The sequence below is a fragment of the Bombus bifarius genome, unplaced genomic scaffold (genome assembly GCF_011952205.1).
Source record: "Bombus bifarius isolate JDL3187 unplaced genomic scaffold, Bbif_JDL3187 scf7180000007973, whole genome shotgun sequence".
NCBI lineage: Eukaryota > Metazoa > Arthropoda > Insecta > Hymenoptera > Apidae > Bombus > Bombus bifarius.
The window spans coordinates 1,271,142-1,294,197 of NW_022884359.1; the positions used below are offsets into that span (position 1 = coordinate 1,271,142).

General features: G+C 38.0%; 1 protein-coding gene across 4 annotated transcripts in view; it reads right to left on the bottom strand.

The window, feature by feature from the left end:
• LOC117216689 (ras-related protein Rap1) overlaps positions 1-22,971 on the bottom strand; it is a 69,703-nt gene extending 46,732 nt beyond the window's left edge. For 3 of the 4 annotated variants that reach the window (XM_033463625.1, XM_033463624.1, XM_033463623.1), the window contains exon 1: positions 22,257-22,971. The gene's annotated coding sequence lies outside the window, so the exon portion shown is untranslated. The remainder of the gene's footprint in view (positions 1-22,256) is intronic. The other variant, XM_033463622.1, reaches the window with a different exon arrangement.
• Positions 22,972-23,056: the final 85 nt, after the last annotated feature.

Here is a 23,056-nt window from a genome sequence, read left to right on the forward strand (position 1 = left end):
CAGCGTCGGTTTCCGGCCCCAGCCAGCCAGTTTCCGGTATTCTAGCGTCACGCCGCTCGCCTAACCGCTTCTAGGACGCGGATTGACCCAGTTGTCTCCCTCGAATATCTAAATCCGAACGAAACGCACTGGCTGATACCGTTTCTTCGACATTTCGCTGGCAGCCAGCCGGTTTAATTTATCGCCGCTGCTTCTACTCCATTTCCGACGACAGAATGAATTTTGCGTTTTTGGCCATCGTCACAGTTTCAACGCGGTTGCAGAGATCCTCGATATTCCACTATTTTTCTGCTTTATGGCGCTGCTAGTTTTCTTATACTAGCTTCGTGCTTTATATTCTACGTGGCACATTTTTCAAGATATTTTCATAGAAGGGTCGTCACTTTTCGAACGGATGAATCAAACTCGTAAGAGACTTGGATTGAATTTTTATTACTTTGGGAGAACTGTGTTTCTTCGAGATCGATTTTAGTAGAAGAATCTTTGTAATCGAGTAGAGTGAGATTTTGTGAAAAATCGTGAACAGATCGCCGATGAATATGGAGATTACTATTTTTTCTGAATAGAGTTAATTTTATTCTTTTCTTTTTTTTTTATTTTTTTTTGCCTTGTAAGAGTCTATTTCGAGCGATTCGCTGTTGAAAAGGCCGGACCATTTGCCAAGAAAAGACTCGGCAAGTAACAGATAGCGAAAAGTCTCGTTCTAATTGAATCTTCCTAATTTTCGCTGCGAACCTTCCGAACAAGCTAAGATAATTGTTTGCCAGCCCTTTTGCACGATAATTTGCTAATTGATAACATTAACAAATTGGTGTTATTGGTGAGATTTTCGTGCAGTTGTATCGATGTTTTCTATGAGTTTTCACGTACTTTCGTCATCCACTGTATATGTGTGTTTAACGTTTCATTTGAAAAAAGAAAAAAAAAAGGAGAAACGACGTTTCATATGGACCAACCTAATTCATACTTATACGCAATAATGCGTAGAATGTAATGTAAAAAAAAAATGCATATGCAAAGACAGAAAGAAATGAGTCGCAAAAGAAACTAAAAACGCACTTTGCAACAGAATTATTTACGCGTACACAACGATACGATTATTATTTGTGTATTTCAAGGAGGAGTAGAAAAAATTACAAAATGTTGAAACAAAATGTTGAATCTTTTCAACGAGATAACAGAACGTTGTGGACGCTCGCGTAGGGCAAGCAGACCTACGAGATATTAATATAATGTTGAGCCTACTATTTTTATGGTCTCGCGTAAATATAACAGGTGTATGTAATTTTCGTAACGTTACGCTTTGTAACGAGACAGCGGATTTTTATGCAAACTCAAATTTCTCAGAATGCAATTAAAAATGCAGCATCTCGGTAGAAAATTCTTTTACCTACCAATTATTATAAAAAGTATTGCACTTTGGATATTTTATATATCTTTCCGTAATTATTCCGCGGAATTTCGCACTCTCAAATTTCTTACAAACCCATTAAAAATCGCCGATCTATTCTTACCTTTTTACATCTTTTTTCTCGACATAGGTGAAAGTGAAGATAAATCGTTGGACTTTTACGATTTGTGTCTCACTGTTGACGAAATTCGTCCAGGTAACACTTTTACGGTTGGCAACTAAGTGATTGCGGATTTTGTCATTAGGAGGTATTGGCAAAATCCGCAATCACTTAGTTGCCAACCCAATATAACAAATATTTTCTATTTAGAATTTCGCGGCTCACTCTGTATATAACGTAAAAATAACAATAAATTTATTCGTATTCCAGGCCCATTATTCTAATTTCTTCGTACGTAATACTACATTCTCAAACATACGCAACTCGTACAAGCTCGCACCAAGTGAATCCTTGCGCAAAAGATAAGAGAACGCAGAATTAAATTTTCCTCGTACGACGCTTGTTTCTCGAGAAAATTTCCAGTTTGAAAATTTCTAATTTAAAGTACACTCGAACGTGGCTGATCGCGGACTGGGCGTTATTCTACACGTAAAAATGAAATTGGAAATGTTGAAGAAATTTTGTCACAACAAGATAATTTGCTTCCGAGAGAAATAAATTTCAACGTTTATCGTACGCGCGCACCGGGCCAACTATCAGCTAAACACGTTCAGATTTTATTTTATTCCTCATTTTTTTACTTGTATTCGCATGTAGAATAATTTCCGGATTATTGTTTATTGACGCACAGTCGGCAATTAGTCGTGTGTTCAAGTACGCTTGATAAATTTTCCGACTCAATTTTCTCAAAAACGAAGCGTCGCGCCAAAAAGTTTGATGCTATTTTTTTTCTTTTTTTTTTTTGTTCTTACTTTTTCACCAGCAGCGCGTCATATCCGCTCGTACGTGTTGTTTGGCCGCACCCTATATATATTTCGACGCTATAAGGCTGCGTATTTGTGGCTTCGCGCAAGAACTGCGCCGACGTGGTATTTTTGCAAAAATGAGTCAAACCCGATAACAAGTTCGCAAACGATAATACACAACTAGTAAGACAACCACATTCCTCTGATAAAAACGAAAAAATTTCAAATTCCATGTAGAAGCAACTTCCCGTAGTATCTGTACACATGGTAATGTAACGATTTTTCGTAAGATAAACCTCGCGCGAGAAATAGCAAAGTCAACGTGAGAACTACAAACGGAATGAGCTTGTTGATTCTCTGTTTCTGCGTTGCAGAGGAAATTCGACACCGACGCTTCGTGCACCGACACACGGACATCTTTCGATTTCTGTTGCTTTAACGCCAACTTCGCCAGACCCGGTCAAACAAACAACCTGTTTCAAAATTGTATTTAAAATTCCTTAAAATTTCTTTTGTTCGTCTAACTTTACTTTCGTCCGAATGCCTACATCGATCTCTGATTAATCGGTTTGTCAATTTTTGTCAACGCAAGAATTTACATAAAATTAGACGAACAAAAGAAATAACGACGAACACGTAGAATTTGAAATTACATTTTGAAACCGGTCGTTTGACCGGGTCTGGTAAGGTCAGCGTGAACCGCGCCTACGTTTCTCTTTCTTCGATCGACGAGTCGATCATTCTTCAACACACTTTCGAAAGACTTGTTAATCGTCGATCGACGTTCATTATACCGTCGAGCAAGAAGGCACTCGACCATTAATTGATCGGACCTGATTGCACAGGAAGCGAGTCGCGCCACCGTATGGCCTGTCTATATCTAGGGCACGCTCATTACGCGTCATCCTCATGAACGATGATTCGAAAGTGCGTGGAAACGCCTGTCTGCGAATGCTACGTTTTCTTCGTCTGCGTTCAAACACTGGTCGATCGAACGACGCGACGGCACATCCTTCGAGAAACATTCGCATCGAACGACCAACGTAATGCGAATACTTTTCCACCATTTCCATCGTGCGATCAATCGAATAAAGAGCGAAGAGCGGTGTGTAATTAAGAGGCACGAAATTCAGAATGAAATATTTGTGAAATATTCATGAAATATCGAGCGGCCGAGGAACCACCTTTCACCAGCGTTTCAATCGATTTCGTAATTATTGGGTTGGCAACTAAGTGATTGCGGATTTTACCATTAGGTGGTAATGACAAAATCCGCAACCACTTAGTTGCCAACCCAATATTTGAAGGGTCTCCGGTGGAAAAATCATTTGATACGTCCGAACTGATTTTTCGTTGATACTAACGCCACAACTAGCGACTTTTAATACACGAATGCTTTGTACATGGCTAATTAAAATTAAAGGAACACGATTATCAGAATTAATTCCGTAATTGCAAATGAGAAGCTTGGATTACATTCCGATGCTGTGTCTATAAAATCGCATCATCTCGCGGTACAATTTAACGTTACCTTAATTAGAAGATTATCTTCGACCGCGGGTCTCAGTTTTTCGAAAATTTTCTTACGTTTCTTTCGCTTTGCCGCAATTCTGATGGCGGCGTCGAAAGTCTACAAGGTTGCAACCAATCTCTGAACACGTTGTTTAAGAAACCAAAAATCGTGTTGATTAAGGAGCGAGAAAATGCCTAGAAAATTTAACGCGTATCAACCTTCTCTCAATGACATTTTTCGTAAAAAAAAATTTTACACAACAGTAACGCTAAAAATTTTCTCCGCCCGAAAAACTAAAAGCATGTGGATATTTTTTAATATTTTAAGTCTGGCCAAAACCCGACGCAAAATTATCCGCTAAAAAGTCAGGAAGGAGAAGAGTGAAAAAAAAGGAAAAAGACAAGAGAAAAAAAGGAAGAAAATAAAACACGAGAAGCAGACAGAGAACAGGAGGGAAGCAAGGCTAATTAGCAAGAAGCCTCATTGTCGTAGATTGAAGATACACGAGATTTTTCAGCGTGACGTGCCGCGTTATTTCTGCTTCGGCCGCCGCCACGCACAGCGCTGCGTGCAAACGCGCAGAAATCGAAACAATCGTTCGTTCGATTCCCATCTTATCGATCGATAATATCGTCACGCTGCAGCATAACGCGGAGACGAACGCCAATTCCTCGACAGAATCGATGGAGCGTCGATAAAAAATCGTCTGCACGCGAGGATCCGATTACTTGAAGATTAGTTCGCTCGTTCGTCGTACGTTCTTCTTTGCCAATTTTTGTCAAATAGCGTTCGTTATATTTGAAACGTGGAACATTCGTAGCGTTTTGTAACGCGATACGCTTGAAAGCTTGAAAATGTATTATGTTGTTAAATTCCTTAAAAATCCGAACGAACTTCCCCAGCGACCAATTTCCCCTGTTTTATTTAACGGCGTTTAACATTTTCATAAGATACCGAGCGACGCGTGTAAGACGCGAATCCGCGCGTCCTCTGGCCAACGGTTGAAAAACGAGACGAAAGACGCGAAGTGTTAAACGTCGCCGTGTGTGGTTAGACGAAGAAACGAATATTCGAGATATTTGTACCGAGGCAAAAAGTAGGAGAAATATCAACAGAGATGCGATAAAAAAGAAGAATAGAAAAAGAACTTTTACTCGCGTCGAACCTTTCTAACAGCGAGTTTAACGAAGACTGCACGTTATACGAATTATTTGACCTCTGTTCGAATCCTCGTTCAAACTCCGCATCGTACGACGTTTCGTGGCCAAGAACAAACGACTAATTAACATCGCAGCGTAATTGGCCGCTGCTAAACGGCCCCAAGTAACCTTAATTACGATTTCCAAATCCCTGTGCTCGTATTGTACACGTCATCGAAACGTAACACCGTAATACATGTAATTCGCTGGAAACTCGATAACAATTAATAATCGTGCTCGAGGATAGTAAACAAAGGGAGTTGCACGAAATATTCGTCCATTAAGGTTGCATTAACGCATCAAACTTTCGATTCGCGCGAATCGACGAATAGGAAAAATCAAATTTCCATTCGTATCTCGTTTTATCTGATAAATCGGCGAGTTGTTGATAATTATAATCGAGTTGTAACACGTTCAGCCATGATATTCGTCGATTAGATTTTCCCTCGATGCTCAACTCGGACATCATTATCACGGATAGATAGAGAAAAACTCGATAGATGGAAACTGTGGTCGAAACATCGAGTCGAAGTTGGAAAGTGAAAAATTGCGAGCTGCATGCTCGGACAATTGAACTTTGTGCGTGGCGAAGAGAATATCTATGAAGAAGTTAGTCCTTGAAATTTAGCAAAGTATGGGAAACTAATGGGAGGGAAAAGTGAATTTTAGCGAGAAGATTCTCAGGTAGCGTTTTGTTGGAATTCCAGCGTCCAGAGATACGAGAATTATTTATAAAAGGGTCGTAGCAATAGGAGGACACGTTCCATCGTGTTCCATCGAGGTTTTTTTTTACCGATACAGAGTTTAACCTCTAATAATTTCTAATTCAGCCAATAAAGGCTGATGCACCATGGCGGATCTAAACTGTTCGCAGCGAACGTTCCAACGCTCCGGTCTTCTCGTTTGATTTATTTCTCAATTAACGGCCCGTTGAAAATTCCCAGGTTAAAAGTAATAAATTTCTATGAAATTCGAACAACCAGCTGCGAAATAAAAAGTCAATATGTTAATTACAATTCTGACCCGGTAACTTCGCTCTTTGCCTCGGACTAAATGGAATTAATATTAAATAAAATTCAAAGAAACGGAAAATATTAAACGAGCTAAAATACTGTATGCGGAAGAATTTTCCGAATAATTTGATCTATTCCCGTTCCAAATTCCTCCGTTTTATTAATCACATTTTCTCTTTGCTTCTCCTTTTGCATTGCCTCGCCCCCCCCCCTCCTCCTTTGTTTCTTCAACTTGAAATTAAACGAAAACTTGTATCAACAAAGCTCGGGGAAAAGACAAATTACAGAATATTACAGACGAGAATTCTCTCTCTCTCTCTCTCTTGTTAATATCCTGTGTAATAAAATTCCGCTGTAATATTAAGCAAAAGCTAACTATAAAATATTAAGTACAAGCGAACGTCGATGAAATTCGAAGAGAGAAGACAGATCGGTTAAAAGAAGATGCTACAAGTAACGGTTGCTCTATTTTTTTAACGACGTTCTATACTGTCCACCTGTATATTTTACCAAAAATGTTCTCTCTCGTCTTCCTCATTGTAACTTTCGTCGCGAATAATCCATTTTTTCTCTCCTTCGTTTAAGTTGCCGAAGTAAAAAGACGCTGGAAAATTCATTTGGAAAATTTCCTCTCGATTCTCGTCGTTGTGATTTCACAATTTTCGAGAGAATAAGAAAGATCCGTTCGCTGGTAATTCCCGGCACAACGTCCTCCTTCCTCTGTCCGCCATTTTCCACATCCTCGGAACGCAACCAGCAGCGACCTCCTCCTCTCTTCTCTTACATTTCATTTCGTAACAAATGAGCTACAACGTAACAGGTATCTCGCACGAACCTCAATATTTTGTTACATAAAACGTCACTTATATCGAGCCCTGCAATAATAGCGCGAGTTTTCCTTCCACACGACGAACAGGGACACTCTCTCCCATCGATTATACGTCGAACAATTCCGCGAGAAATATCACCACGACCACCATTGATAACCTCATCTCGTTGGAAATGTTTACCTCGCACCGACGTAATTTTTAACATTCTAATTATTCATTTTGATCTCTACGATCTTCGCCTTGATAATTTCCATCTCCGTAATTTTTATCTTTCCAATTAATTTCTATCTTTATGTTTATAATCGGCACGTTTCGCGTAACTGGGACAAGAAGCGCGTTAAAAATATTGCATCGTATCCCGTAAGTAATATCGTCCTTTGACTTTAGCTTCGCGGAGAGAAAATTAATACTCGCGTCCATTTTTTAATAGTCGCTGTCCGCCACCTATTTCGTCTATTTTTCGTCCACATTACCGAAAAAACGTTGCAGGTTTCGAATTACAAAATGTCGCTGGGCGCTGATTTTACTCGTTCGCTGTCGTTGAATTTTTTTACCGCTTAAAAACCGTTTCTTTCACGGTTTCTCCCACGTTTATGACACGTACTCACCGTATACGTACTTGGAGCATGTTTTTTTGTAACAGCATCCTTTAGCGGTACTGCTTTTTTTGAATTCCTCTGCCGTACAATGTCGCAGACGGTTATATCGTCGACGCTCATTTCACAACTTTTTTTAACGTGAAAAAAGTGCCGATCCAATTGCCTCGAACGCGCGCTACAAACTGCCGTGAGGATACTTTTTACGAAACAAAGGGAGGAATCGCGTACTGTAAACACATCAGTGAAACACGATACGCGCGTTTGTCCAAAGTAAGATAAGAAACGGCGTTACGTAATTATGGGACGACCAAATAGTTAAAAATGGGGAACAACGTCGTTAAAAGTGGCAAAATACGCAGAACGTGTACGGTGTTCGAAAATACGTCAAGTATTCGAAGTATCGTATTATAGTACTATAACATTCAATGGATGGGACAAATGATTTCGTTTTATGTCGTATTATATTATTTTTCCCCATATCGATATTTTGTATTTATCAATAATATCTGAGCTGCGAATATTCCTGCGAATCTACATTTCTATAAACAAAATTACAAAATTGAGATTTATTGAAAAATTTGTCTGACCCGTTAGATATTCGAACGAGTACTATGCTTCGAGCATGCTATATATTTCTGCATCTCGGAATTTGCCACAAGCGCAACGGCGCTAATCGAATACAGGGAATTTCAAATATTTTCGACGGCAAAGAAATATTTACAAGTAATCGAACTTAAGGAGAAAAATAGAGATGAGATAATTAGATTAATTAATCGTGGCCTGGCAGGTGATTACTCTAAGCGAATAGCTTCTGCGATACAAAATCGATGAGGCCCACTACTAACCGCATTAAGCTTTGCATTATCAAAATTACCGTCCCTGTACTTCGCTTAATATTGTCACAGCATAGTCATCGAGCCATCACTGGACAACATACCGGGTGTCTGCAACTTTTCTGATTAAAATTGAACACTTAGAAAGAGACGTTCGTCAGAAGCAGTTTGAAAGTAAATGTTCAAATAAAATTTTTCAAATAAGATTTCCTCGCTTAACGACCATCGTTCTCGCGAGATTTCGCTACCATTTCACGAAAATAACTCGCTTGGCCATATTTCACCGATATCAACATTCGTGGCGCTCCTAAAAGTCGGCATATTCTGTCTGGGAATTCGAAAATGATTTTATCAGACTTGGATCATCTCCGATCTATTTGCGGGAAGCTTAAACGTGCGGAAATATGCGAAAATACACGAACTCAAGTATCTGCTTGTTATAATATTTAGATTCCACTTGTATACTTTTAAATAAGTTCGTCTCTTTTTCTTTTTAACAAGACGATTACGCAGAATTCTTTTTCTGTTTCTGATATTTTAATGGATCGAAGAGAAATACGAAAATCTTTGAACACCGATACAGTTTGGTGACAAATTTCGTCAGTTACAAGAGATGAATAAAAATTTGGCAACGTTCGTACAGATCGTTGCAGAGTTTGAGAAGTTTCGCTCTACGGAAAGAGGGTAAACATTGACAATTCGAGATACGGATCAAGTATCGGTAATCCGAGATGCAGAAGCTTTTATGGAAGATTTTTCTTCTTCTTCTCGATATTACAATATGCGAGAAAAAATAGACAGCCATCGCGCAGGTTAATGTAGTGGAATTATGAAGAATCTGATTACAAAAGCTCGATGGATAATTACGTTTATTCGGAATATTTTCGCGGTGGGGAAAAGATTGCAAAGACTTGGAAGACGAAGAGCTGCGGAGTAAAAAAGATAATTAAACGATAACGTTTATCTTTGATGAGCGGTGCCATTATGAGCAACTACTCTTTGATTTTTAGCAGCTTGATAAAATGAACGATGGTTCGTAAAACTGTAATCAGGGAATTTTCGCCTCCGCGAACGATAGATGAAAGATACTGTGCGAATACTTTGCTGTAGAAACTAGAGTTTCGGTACGTTCACCTTCGAATCAGATATTCCTGTGAATGGATAAAATCGACTATATGAATGATCTGAATAAATGATGACCGGCAAAAGTTACTCTGTACGTACTTATATCTTACTACGTATATCCAATGAATTCGAAAATCTGCGCGGATGCCCGAGAAAAAATTCTCGTAACGCTTTGACATTTGAAAAATGAACATTCGTTATTGAAATTCCTATATTGTACGCTCAATAATAAATATATAGAACATAATGACGGAATTATGCGTCAGATGTAAAAATTAATTCGGTGCTTTCACATTTAAGCGATTGTAACTATGATTGAAATTAAAACGCTGATCCTAGAGCTTTCGTGTGCCAACCTTGACATTAAAAAACACCATATGATCCGAATTTCCCTAGCATCGTTCGTCAGCCATGTTAATGAAATATAAAATACAAGAAATATAATGTAAATACAATAATGAATATAAATTCGTTTGAAAAATGAGCATCCGTTGAAATTCTCATACTGTATACTTGATAATAAACATATAGAATATGATAACAGAATTATACGTTAGATAGAGAAACTAATCCGATGTTTGTACATCTAATCGGTTATGTTTTACATGAAAATATTTTTCCCGCCAACCTTAACGTCAAAAGACATCAGAAAAACCATCGTTCCACCGCTGTATTAATACATTATCAATCATAAGACATATAAGGATAACAGTCAAACGTAACAAACACTATAATGAATGCGAATACCATAAGCTAAAAATTTAAAATTATCTCCAAAACTTTTTCTAACCTCAAAAATCTCGATCGTTAACCTAACCTAACCTAGCCTTACAAAGAAGAAAGCGAACTTATCTATCAATGGTCGGTTAATATATTACTACAACGACAACAACAACAACAATCGTAAGAATATTAATAAAAAGCGTGAAAGAGCAGCGAAGATGATCCTCGAGGTTATCGTAATCGCGAGTCGAAAAGCTTCGAGTGGAAAAATATGGAAAGAAAGGAGGAGAAAACAGAGGCTCCGCAAAGACTGAACGATATCGTGACGGTTCTTGGAAGCACCAGCGATGCGTTACACGGTCAGCCAAGAAAATTGTAGGGCTTACATGCTTCGTGTCATTGCGTGACGCAAAATGACTCATAGGTTCGTGGACCTTATGGCGAGTTAATGGGTTCCCTTAAATTTCCCCCTTTCAATGTATCTCCTATCTGCTTCTTTACAATCGTTGTACAACCTTTCGGCGTCGTTTTATTTCAATGTTCATTCCTTGCTTCCATTCAATGTATCGGCCGTACTTAGACCACGAATATTCGTACGACTTTGTATTTTTCTGGCCATTAAATAAACGAAACGCAGGTAGCGATCTGTTTCGTCCACTAAATATTATCAACGATTACCGTATCTTGGTTATTTTATATTTTTCTACGCTTCTCGCGTATACACGCAGTCTGTGCACTGCCTACGTCTTTAAATTGTACCATAAGTTGCCTACAGAACCTGGAGTCGATAAAGAGAAAAACTGCTCGTTATAGAATCTGTGATTGTACGATATTTATTTTCCGCCTTTCATCACATTGGACCTTTTTCTTGACCTTCAAATCTTCAAAAATTAATCTTTCAGCAAAGATGAAATTTTCTGCGAATTCTGCGCGGATACCCTTGCCCGACTGTCGGAACGACAATGTTAGCGATTTTAAAGATAGCTCTTCGATGTAAGTACCTAGCGTGTTTTAGTTCCAATCTTTGGACCAACAGAAAGATAGAAACCTTCGTGATCGATCGTGATATTAAGAACGAAAATTTGTAAAACACGATGCTGCACGATACCTCTTTGCCCCCACAAAGAAGCGAATGGATCTCTGAGAAAAATTTCAGAAAAATTAGAAAACGCCGGCGAAAGAAAGAAACAATTTACGAGGAGATAAGAAAGAATTAGTAATTAAGGTTCCATTAGACCGAACAAAGGGGCAATAAAGACGTGATATTATGCAATAAATATAGTATACTAGTATACAAAGCTACGGAATATATAAGCGTATAATCGTAACAACGAGACGAGTATATTACAAACCGGAAGTCATCCGAAGCCGCAAGCCAAGGATTATGCATAAAATGAAAATAAAATAAAATAAAAATGAAATGAAACATTTACAGAAAAAAGAGAAAAGAAGTGACCAAAGAATTGATATATAATTTCACGTCGTTGTTGTTATCCGTAGAGTTTGGTTTCCGCTTTGTTTCGCGTCCATAAACTATCGCAAAGACAAATACAATTTCTGGGCTATCAAACTGAAATAAATAAATAAATACAACAACGTACGATATAAAGTAAAAGTAAACCGAAAAGATAAAATAATAGTGGCGACGGGATGCAATGTCGAACCAGCGACGCTGTTGTAAGCGGTCACAGTGATTCAATTTTGAAAACGATAGCCCGCACACGACTTCGAATTCGATACCGCAGACTGCAGGTTTAAAATCTATACGATTTCTTGCTGATGATACGTCGCAGACTATCGATTTGTCTCGCCCGAGGAAATCCGATATCGTCGTGTACTCGTCGATCGTCGCTCGATTTAATTGCTACGAGCTTTTTTTCTCGTCGTGATCGAGACGAGAAAATGAGAATCGGTTTGGTGGTGGAAAAGTGATAATGGAATTTAATTGCTAGAGGTTTCCCCGTGACGATGGAGTCGAAGGTTCCCTCGATGGTGGAAAATGCATGTCCGAACCCGGTGCTCGATCGTAATATTACCGATGTTGGTAGACGCGCAAAACTACAGAGAATCGACGTGGTCGCTAAAGCGCTGATGATTTTTACGCAAATTCGTACAAACTCGATCGAGCAAATGGAATCTGAGTAAAAATTTAGTTCGTCGATCGAATATTACGACGACTGTTATACCTTGAATATTTTGCGTATTTTAGCGTACAGGTTTTGTATTCCAAATCTAACGCTTTGCAAATCAAATTCAAGCGTTCGCGCGATACTCCACTTTTCTACTCCGCTGCCAAAGTTCTCGAACGACGAATCCTATCGAACAAGTTTCTTCGACGCATCAACCTACGTCCGTTGACCTTTCGAACGGCGAACAGGTTGATCGGATATTTTAATTGACGACTCTGTTGCACCCGTTAGCCTTGAGATTGTCACGATTATGACACGAAAACGTGACAATTTGGGGGGGGGGATGTTAGTTGTTAGCTGTGATCTATTGGTCGAATTCCATCGATATTATCGCGTTTAATACGCCATGTTAATTCGTTCGTTGCAGCTATTAAGAAGGGTATTGGTGAACGAGCTCGTTGAATATGGAAATGGTTTGCAAACGAGTCTCCGGCCGAATGAATAATTCCGCTCGATCCGATTCTCTTTTAATACGACTTCGACTCGTGTAAATTTCTCTTTGCCGAGTTTTCCTTCCAGCGGAGAGGAGAGAAAGAAAACGATAGCATATAACGCGTTAAATTCTGTTCGTCCGCTTTCACCTGACTTTTATTCCAGTTACCGAACGTTCCATCGTATCAATCCATTGTCAATTATATTCGTTGGTTTCTACGCAGGAGAACCGCTTTTTTAACGCGACATTTATTTACTCATTTCCCTAATTCATTCGACCTTTTATAGCTATCGTCGTTGAAGACGTTTACGCGCTAGATTTACTAGAATTTGTTCATAATAGAAAAATACTATTGGGTTGGAAATGATTTACGAACCGTGGCACAGTTAATTCGTACATTGCAAAAGGAAATGAAGCTTTAAGGGCGTACTCTGTGTGTTCGTGTGTGTGTGTGTGTGTGTGTTGGATAGAATTTTCCAGCGAGTAAAACTAAAAAGAATTAGAATGTCTACGAACATTAGCTATTTAAGTAGGAGGATTTTTTTCCCGTAATCAACATCCTTCGAACACAGTACTCGCGTGTTCCCGTAACAGGAAACAGGCTGATAAGAAAGATTAGCTCGATTATAAAATTCCACAAAGTGCGTTAGAAATATGCGGCTTCGGTATGCCGCGCGAGACGACAATTCCAGCGTACAAACTTTTATTATAAAATCCTCCCAGTGTAGATCGTACAAAAGCTTTACGGTAAAAAATCTGCCGATCATCGTAGGTACCGGATTTCGACGTACAAAATTGTACAATTTCATAATTTGCAAGAAACTTGCACACATAGGTACCGGCTTTCGAAATAAACAAATTTCTCATCCGTCGCGGGTAGCAGATTTGAATCGATCGAAATTAACAAAATCTCGCAAACGTAGATCGTACCAAGCTTCAAAATAGAAAAATCGTGCGACCGTTGCGGGTAGCAGATTTTTCCGTACAAAATTGAATATACAGGGTGGTTGGTAACTGGTGGTACAAGCGGAAAGGGGATGATTCTACGCGAAAAAAGAAGTCGAAAATATAGAATAAACATTTTTCGTTCGAGGCTTTGTTCTCGAGAAAATCGACTTTGAATTTTGGCTGGGTACGCGCGCGCTCGCACTTTATCGCGTCTCGTTATAACGGATCTCACTGTAGATCGTTGTCTCGATTGACGTTATTGTTTTCATTTTTTAAATTTTTATTCTATATTTTCGACTTCTTTTTTCGCGTAGAATCACCCCCTCTTTCCGCTTGTACCACCAGTTACCAACCACCCTGTATATAGTTTCGTAATGTACGTAGAATCTTTGAAATTTCCCAGATAGCAGATTTTCGTGTAAAAATATCGCTAGACGATTTTTATAGTCGGAAAAATCGCAGAATCTTCGAAATTTTGACCAAAATATTTACATGTTTTCTACCAAAGCAGGAAATTTCGTTTTTTGACGATGTAGAAAATTCTTTGATAACAGTAAATAGATTTGCCTTCAGAATTCGAGCTAACAGCATAATCGCGCTATAGTAATCGAGTACGTAGTCGACGCTAGTCCGAAACTATCGATTACAGAGGCATAACGCGTGCATCTATATCAACCCTTTTAGTGGCAAGCGGCGATGTATCGCCCTTTCAAATATAGTACATAGCCAGAAGTGCCACCGAGGATATATCGCCGCTTCCGTAACCGTTTAAACGACCATTGCTAATTTACTATCCTCTTTCGAGCTGCCTTCTACTTTTCTGTCCTTCTTTTTACCTCGATAACGTGTTTTACAATCAGTCTGTTTCTTCGTTCTTAACCTCGCTACCTTAAGGTCTGATTTTTAATATCTCATGGAAGATTGGAATATTCGCTTCTAAGTCGTTTCATAAAAATCAGCATTTTAGATTTTACTTTCTTTTTTTTTTTTTCTTGCTTTTCAGGTGAAACAACTTTTTTCTTTTTTTTTTTTTTGGATGAAATAACTATACAATTAAATCGCGGATTTTTATGAATTTTGGGGGGAAATCTGGAGTTTAATAGATAAAACATCTTTCCGTCTGATGCTTGAAAATTATATTGACAAAAATACGACTTTGCATAAACACCCGCGATCTTAATAATAATTTTAAGCGTTATGTTGTAAATATTACGGTTAATTACAATTGATCACAGTCGTGGTACTATAAGATAGCGATATAAGCAAGATATTTATTTATTTATTTAAAAAAGTCATTATCTATCTCGAGATCCTAAAATGTTCAAAACAATATTGAGTTCAGGAGTGTTCCTTCGAATCAAAAACCTATGTTTTCTAATCAAATTTGTTAAAAATAAACTCGTGAAAAATAGAAACTCCCTTTTCAAAGTGCGATTTTAGATGTATTTTATGAATCCTTGTAAATATCAGACTTTAGAATCAAACCAAATACGTTTCACTCCAGGTGTCTCGCAGTTAGGTTCTTTTTTTTTCTCTCTCTCTCTTTTTAAGAAGAAAATTACAATATGACGGAGTTTGCCACTGAAACATTCATTCTTTGATACCAAAAACCTTCTTCGTAAAGCTGGTCGTAAATCTTAGATTTCCTATCCGAAAGATAGGTTCTTGGTTTCTTAAAAAAAAAAAAAAAAGAAAGTTTGCCTCTAAATAGAAAATAGGTGCAAGAATAGCGAGTCTCGTTCGACAGAACGTAAATCATAGATCTTAGACAATAGAACGTACGAGCAACAGATGTTAAGCGTTAAATTCTCCCTGTAGAATAGAAGTTTCTTAAAAAAGAGTGCGAGCAGACTGAGAAACCGCATTCCGCCGGATCAAGCGATAAGTATCGATAAGCATTTATTCGTCAAAGTCTACTAAGCAAAGTTTACACTATAAATAAAGAACCAATAACTTATAAATAAGCGTGCAGTTATCAAGGGTAGATAAATTCGAGGGAAGTCTCTCCACGGAAAGGGTGAACATGTATGTTCTGCAAAAATAAATGGCAAGTTAGAAACTTGGAATGAAAATTGAAGAAATCTTATGGCACTTTAACATTATCGAAGTTCAAAGTATACGTAATCGAACGCGTAATACATGGACGCGCACGCGGTTCACCTCAAAATGTCCTTTCTCTGCGATGCGTATGAGATGTCGTTTTGTTGGATACTTTCATCGAAAGATTATGCGTATCCATAACATTTCACGTGCTAGCTACGTCGCAGCAACGTTCGCTACGACAAACAATTGCGATTTTATCGTCGCTATAGACAGTGTATATCCGATTAATCTGTCCGATGCGAATTGTAAAATCGTGAAAGTACAGTCCATTTATCACGCTTTTCTCGAAAACGTTCGATAACAAAAATCGAGAAAAATTCTAATTAAAGGAAACGAGATCGAAGAAGATTCACTGGTCGGATGGAATTATATTTTTCGGTGTGGATCGCTGAGGCTGAATCGTAGCGGAAAGGGCGATGGTATTGTATAAATTGACCGTACGTTTCCTTCAGCTGGTTACCTGCTTTCGACGAGTATACTCGTCGCGAAGGAATGGCAATATTTCGTGTTGCGACGAGTATACTCGTCAGGCGTAAAATCTAGTTACAAGCTGACGTTTAAATTGCAATTTCAACGAAAATGAAAATATATTAAAATAATTAAAAAGATGTAAATAGTTATTACATAGAAGAAACAGTGTACAGTGTGAACAACGCGATACATTTTAGCTACACACATTTCAAAGAGGTCGCTACAGCTAACTGGTTAAATATCTTTCGATAATCTTTGTATAATAGTTTTCTGTATAATATGTGCGTATAATATCTTTGTAGAATGTTATACGTTTTCAGATTGGTTTCAAATTTGACCGCTGTATAGCCATAAAAAAAAATGGAAACTTTCTAAGTAGTTCGATATATATAATAGGTAGGAGACTGGTACGTAGAGAGAACGAGCTATGAAATAGAGAACGATAGAATGTAGAGCAGAGGAGATCGAATCGACGCGAGCGACACAGTGACGCGATAAAATGTGGAAAAGTATCGTTGAGAATAACGCGGATATGACGCGATACACTTTCGTTACGTCATTTCTCGCGTAGCGAGCGTTACAAATGATTGCATTAGTTCATGAGTCACTCTCGCCTCGCCAAGCGAACGTAATAGTAATTTTGCACGGAACTCTGCTCCATAGACACTGGCGAAGTATGCTCCACCTTAAAATGTGATACGTATAATTAGAACGATACGATCTGCCATGTATATTTAGCGATATGCGTACAATTTTTATTTTAAGCACTGAGTAACGTATTGCTATATGCTTTACTTATCTGGATTAAAGTAGATATTCCTCTTTATTTGTTATTAAATATCAAGCGTTAAACAAACAGTGTTTTATCGTTTTTATAAAAGTCGATATTTTTACGATTACGTGTCTATGGGAATTTGGGATAAAATTTTGGGAGATACGTATGGGAGATGATGTACAATTTTTTGTGAATTATAAAATTTGGAATATGAAAGTCCGAATATTGCAAAGGAGCATTGCCAAACGTTCCAATCCCAGGGAAAAAGATCCTTAAATTTCTAAATCTTAAGAAGGGAAATCTCCAAGTTTCCAGATTTTGAAACAAAGTTCCCTAGATCCGCTAGATTCCCTAGAGAAAAGAAATCTTTATTTTTCGGATGAAAGAATTGCCCGATTTGTCAAAATCCAAGCAAGCTTGGGAATTTGGAAGCTTGTTGAATCTTCTAATTCGAAAAAAAAAAAAAAAAATAAAATAAAATGAGAATACGAAGAATTCGAGAGACGCGATAAAAGAGGAAATTAGTCGTGAAACTATGAGATTGTGTATTGTATCATCTATTTATTTATGGAGGCTAAGGTCGATATTTATCTGAATCAGCGTGCACCCAAATAATAGGTAATGAAATCATCGCTAGCTCTATTCCTCGGTGACGTACGACGCCATCGTGAAACTCGACGACAGCTAAACATTTTTATTGTCCTTGCGAAACTTACTCACCGACCTGCTGACTTGCTTGAAACGCACAATATAATGAAACGTATACTAAACAAAAAAAAACCTGACAAAACTCTGCTGCCCTCGTTTTCCATATAAATTTTCTACCCAAATATTTTGTTACTTTAACTCCGCATTTTTACTTTTGCTCTTACAAAGTATCCTAGTGAAATTTGCAAATAACCTATCTACTTACAATAATTCCCTAGGAACTTAGAAATTAATTCATTAACAAAATGAAACTAAAACTAAATATAAACATTCAAAAATATATTACGATTCTTTTAAAACGATTCCACTAAAAATATCAAAGATATATCCTAAGAAGACTATGTCTAACCAAAAAAAGCATCCTAATGAACATGTTACAAACAAAAATCCCGAGGGGAATATTCCCAACAAAAAAGTGTAACAATATTACATACGTACAAAGTGTCACGAACAAAAATTACTAAATATGTATTTCAGTCAGAAAACTTTTTCCCCCATTCTCTTCACCAGTATCACCAACATAGCCAAACAAAATACTGAAAACGTTCGTCCGGCTGACATTCGTCACGTTGAGCTCCATTGTTTATCGTTCGTCATTGCTGCACCGTTCGAACTTTTTTTCTCGATACACGCAACATTTCCCCTAGAACTTATCTCGAGAAACGAAACCATATCGTGTTCTTTTCCGATCCGATTTTTTTCCCTCGTATATATCCGGCACCTTCTCGTTATCTCGTATCTCGGATATTGCGTCACGCCTGAAAATATGCGCGAAATTTCCAGGACTTTGTAAGTTAGTTCGTTCGACGATTGGAATTCGTTTTTTATCGGCGAGCAGAGCAAGCAAAAGAGAGAAAGGGTAAAGGAGTAGGGGAAAAACGGTTCCCAATATCGTTCGGCAAATCATCTTTATTCATGTTATAAATTAAATTGAACGTGATGAAATATATATATATATGTATGTATGTATGTATGTATATGTATGTGTCTACGTCTTTTTTTATTTATCTCCTCTATTGAAGATAATAAAAGAGTTCGTCGTATACGTATACGGTTTTCCACGAGAGATTGATTTATAGCATTAAAAAGAATTAGAGGAAATTCTGTTTACATACTTTTTTTATTTCGTTATGAAAAATAAAATTCCATCGCCGAAATATATTCGATTTGTTTAATTTCGTTGGTAGCATTCAACTTTTATATTTTTTTCTGTGAAATTAAGTAACGAAAGAATAAATGGCTAAATACCGGTTAATCTCCGGAATTACATTTAACTTCGAAAGAGCGTAAAAAATTGTACATCCTGTCAGAAATATCAAAAATTTCCTATGAAATATTTTTCTGTTTTTATGAATTTCATGTAACGAGCTATCAAATGATTTACCGTTAAAGAGAAAAATAAATAAATATCGATATATCTCCGGAATTCTATTTAACTTAAAACAAAAAAGGTGAAAAATTATCCTATAACTTGTCTCTGGCCTTTCATTTTATTAATCAGATTTTATGAATGTAAGGAAGAACGAAATAATTAAATAACAGGCTTACTGTTGATGTTATTCAAGAGCAAACGACTTCAATTTGCACGGTCCGTTCTTTCGTCTGCCAGTTAAACACGGAATTCTGCGGATAAATAAATTGACGTATCGAATTTCAAAAAGATGACTAAAAATAACTCGCGTTAAATTAGCCACGCGGTGGCTTTCAAACTCGTTATCTACTTCGCTCCTGATAACTTGCCACCTTCACCATTCTCGTTTCCAGCGAGTTGCTGCGAGTTTCATTATTTTACCGCGTTTATTCGTTAATTCACTTGATAAATATTAAACCGTGGAATTTTTAATACCAAACTACCATTAATAAGAACAGAATAAAACTCGACGCGCGTTCAATTAAATTAAATAATACGAATACAAATAACTAGCAACGAGTTCATTTATTAGAATAATTATTTACCACAAATGTGATTCCAACCGTGGCAACGATACGCTGTTATAACCTGTTTTCACGAAAACGAACGCTCCCGACTGCCATAGAAACAGAATTTACGGGTCACATGACAGCGCGTTGCATTCTTCGTCGAAACAGCGCTAATAATTAGCTTCCACCTCTGTCGTCTATCCGTGTCAACAATAAATCCGAATGGCAACTTATCTGCACCAGATTTGATCGACAAAGAACGTCTCCGCGGAACATAACCACAAAATCACAAAAATTCCGTGCGTTGAATTAACCATGTAATGGCACCCTGTGTCTGTGGACTTTGGACTATCAAATTGTACATTAGAGTCTTTTAGGTTAGGTGAGACTTTCACACTTTTAAATCATGTAAAATATTCTAGATAATTTTATTAACGTACATTATATACACTACCATATACATACGTACATTATTACTTATATGCATTGATGTAGATTCAGATCTTATGCATACAGTTTGAGGTTATGAAACTCGATGTTTATATTTTGCATAAAAAAACTATATTTAATGATACGATTTAAGATCGTACAGAACAATCAATTATTTATTTTTAGTGTTACTGTTTCCAAATACTATTAACAAACATTTAAAAAATTGTCTCCTATTCATTCGTTCATTGTGCCAAACATTTAAATATCGAATCACTAAACATAGAAATATACTGTCCACGAAAATGATTTTCTTACCTCTTTTGTCATGCCAAATACATTTGCACTTCCAAAAACTAGGGTGTACTAACTTAAACTTTCTATTGTTCAAAATCGAGCTCGTCTTTTCCTAACACACTTACTCAAGTTATACGTGTCAGTGCGAAAATATTTTAGAGAGTAGAGGCGACCATATACATATATATATTATATATTTATATAGACAATTTTTATGGGAACATAAAAGACCAAGTGTGCCATTGTAAGGTTAGAAAAGTCGATTATACGCCATAATTTTTTATCGTGACTAACACAACACGTTATTTTCACACGAAGGAAATTCATTAGAATTGATACACGATTCCATACACCGCTCGAGTCAATAGTTCAATCACGTATAACGAATCGATTGACGGTGATACACTATCGCACGTTTTAAAATATTATGGCTGTGAATCAAAGAAACTTGAGAAGTTCTTTAAATATATGCGTAGAATACGCAATAAAAAAATCCGGCTCCAATACAAAGAAATACAAGTGAATTTCTAAACATAGTAAACAAATAAACGCTACTGTTTTCCATCACATATACTGTAAACTTCGAAAAACTATATACAGAAATCGAAAAAGAATATTAGTAGGTAACACAGAAATGAAGTTTGTTAACGGCATTAGAACTGTGAGCCATTCTAAACAATATAAAAAAAGAAAATAGAATTTTCAAGTAAGCAAATTTAGTAAACAAAATCTGAAATCTAAAATACGAAGGGCGTCGCTAATACCTATGAACATTTGGTGCGATATTAAACTTGTACAAAAAAAAAGATTTTTATAAGAATGTTTGATACACGAGTGCAAGACGAATAAAATTCGATCTAAATAACTGTACACACACTCACACTATACTATCATATACACGAGTGCAACTATATAAATATACTTATAAATACAAGAAATAAATATCCGAGGCACAAAGCGTCGTCGTTGCATGTTGCCGGGTTTCTTTCTTCTCGAGTCACTTCCTGCGCTGCCAGTGACTCACGTGAATCACCGAACAGTCAAAAAGAAGAAGAAGAAAAACGAACAGGCGAAAGTATTCTCGAAAGAGTCTCCATGCGCTATTCATCTTTGCCAAAATATGTTCAAAACCAGCAACTTTTCGCACGAATCACTACGTTTATCGTAAATTCGAAAACTCGAAACGAAACGATCCGATAGACGAACCTAACCTATAAGGAAACCTGATCCCTTTCCAGCCACCCAGACGACATCATTTGACACAGGAAAACCGGCGTGTACGCGAACGAAATATCGTCACATGAAAACGATCGCTATATATGCAATTAACAAATTGACTGCCATGCGAATTTTATATATTTGAGAGTCGTAATAAATATACATCACCATAACATTTCATTTTTATCAAATATTATATTGTATTTGAACACTTTTTTCTGACAATATTATCCAAATCACATTATTCGAAATTCGGTAGTCCACGAAATTGATGTTATTTTAATCGCTCCAAAAAATTTAGTAAAATATGAGTCACCCCACATGACCACCATGGCAGTCAATGTGTTAATAACCAATCCACGTAAGAACAAGTTGCAAACGAGAATATATATAAATACGATAATAGATAGAGAGATGTGATTCTAATCTTAGAAATCTAGCAAAGAATCGGGCACCGCCTGAGAAAACGCGCGGGCGGCCACCGTGCATGATTTCCGGCGGCGTTTGCCTGGCGTGCCACGCCACGACGACCTCGCAGGGGGGTATGGACGCTGTTCTTTTTTTAGAAAACTATATTATCCCTATAGAGACACATTGGTTTTTTTTCCCTTACCTTGCACCTTCGAAAATATTCGTTGAATCTGTTTGGCGTACTCGACTCGTACACCCGTGTACCCCTCGGATCTAATGGCCCTCTATCGCACTCTCGTATTCGTCCCTCTCTTTCTTCCTCGCGCACTCCTTCGTTACACTCTCTTCGTCTCCCTCCCTCTCTATCGTACGTTCTCCGTCCTTGTCCACGGCCCACTATATCCCAATCTACAGAGATTCTCCGGCGATTACTCGCTTCCTACTCCTGTGCTGGTCGGTTCGTCGTCCCGTACGCGTAGCGAACACATCGAAAGCGACCGCGGGGAGAATCCGTGGACTGGTGCCGACTAATACGGTCGCCACGAACCAGATATAGTCGCTACGAACGAAACGAAACGTGCTCCACCGGTGGCTGAGAAAATTCCGCACTCGGTCGAAAATCTCGCGCGCCGCGGGTGCACCAAAGCTCCTTAGGGCACGGTCCTCTATACGATCGCCTCGATGAGCCGATAATCACTGGCTCGAGGCGGGTCTTCCACACACCACCGGATAACAACCTCAGTTCGGATAATGATTTTACTAGATACGGTCGAACGGCCTCGATACGGTTCCTCTCGGTTTTCCAAAGCACTTTCGCGAAAAGCAGCACGACACCAGCCCACGATTCTACCGTTATCTAGGGCGATGCCTCTCTGCTGCTCGCCGCTTTGCCCTCCGTCTCAGACTATGCAGCTACGTAGACTGCGAAGATGGCCGTGCTCAGTGGCACATACGCGGCACGCGTCTGCCTTACCGACTTATGGCGGTCAGTGCTGCGTCGAT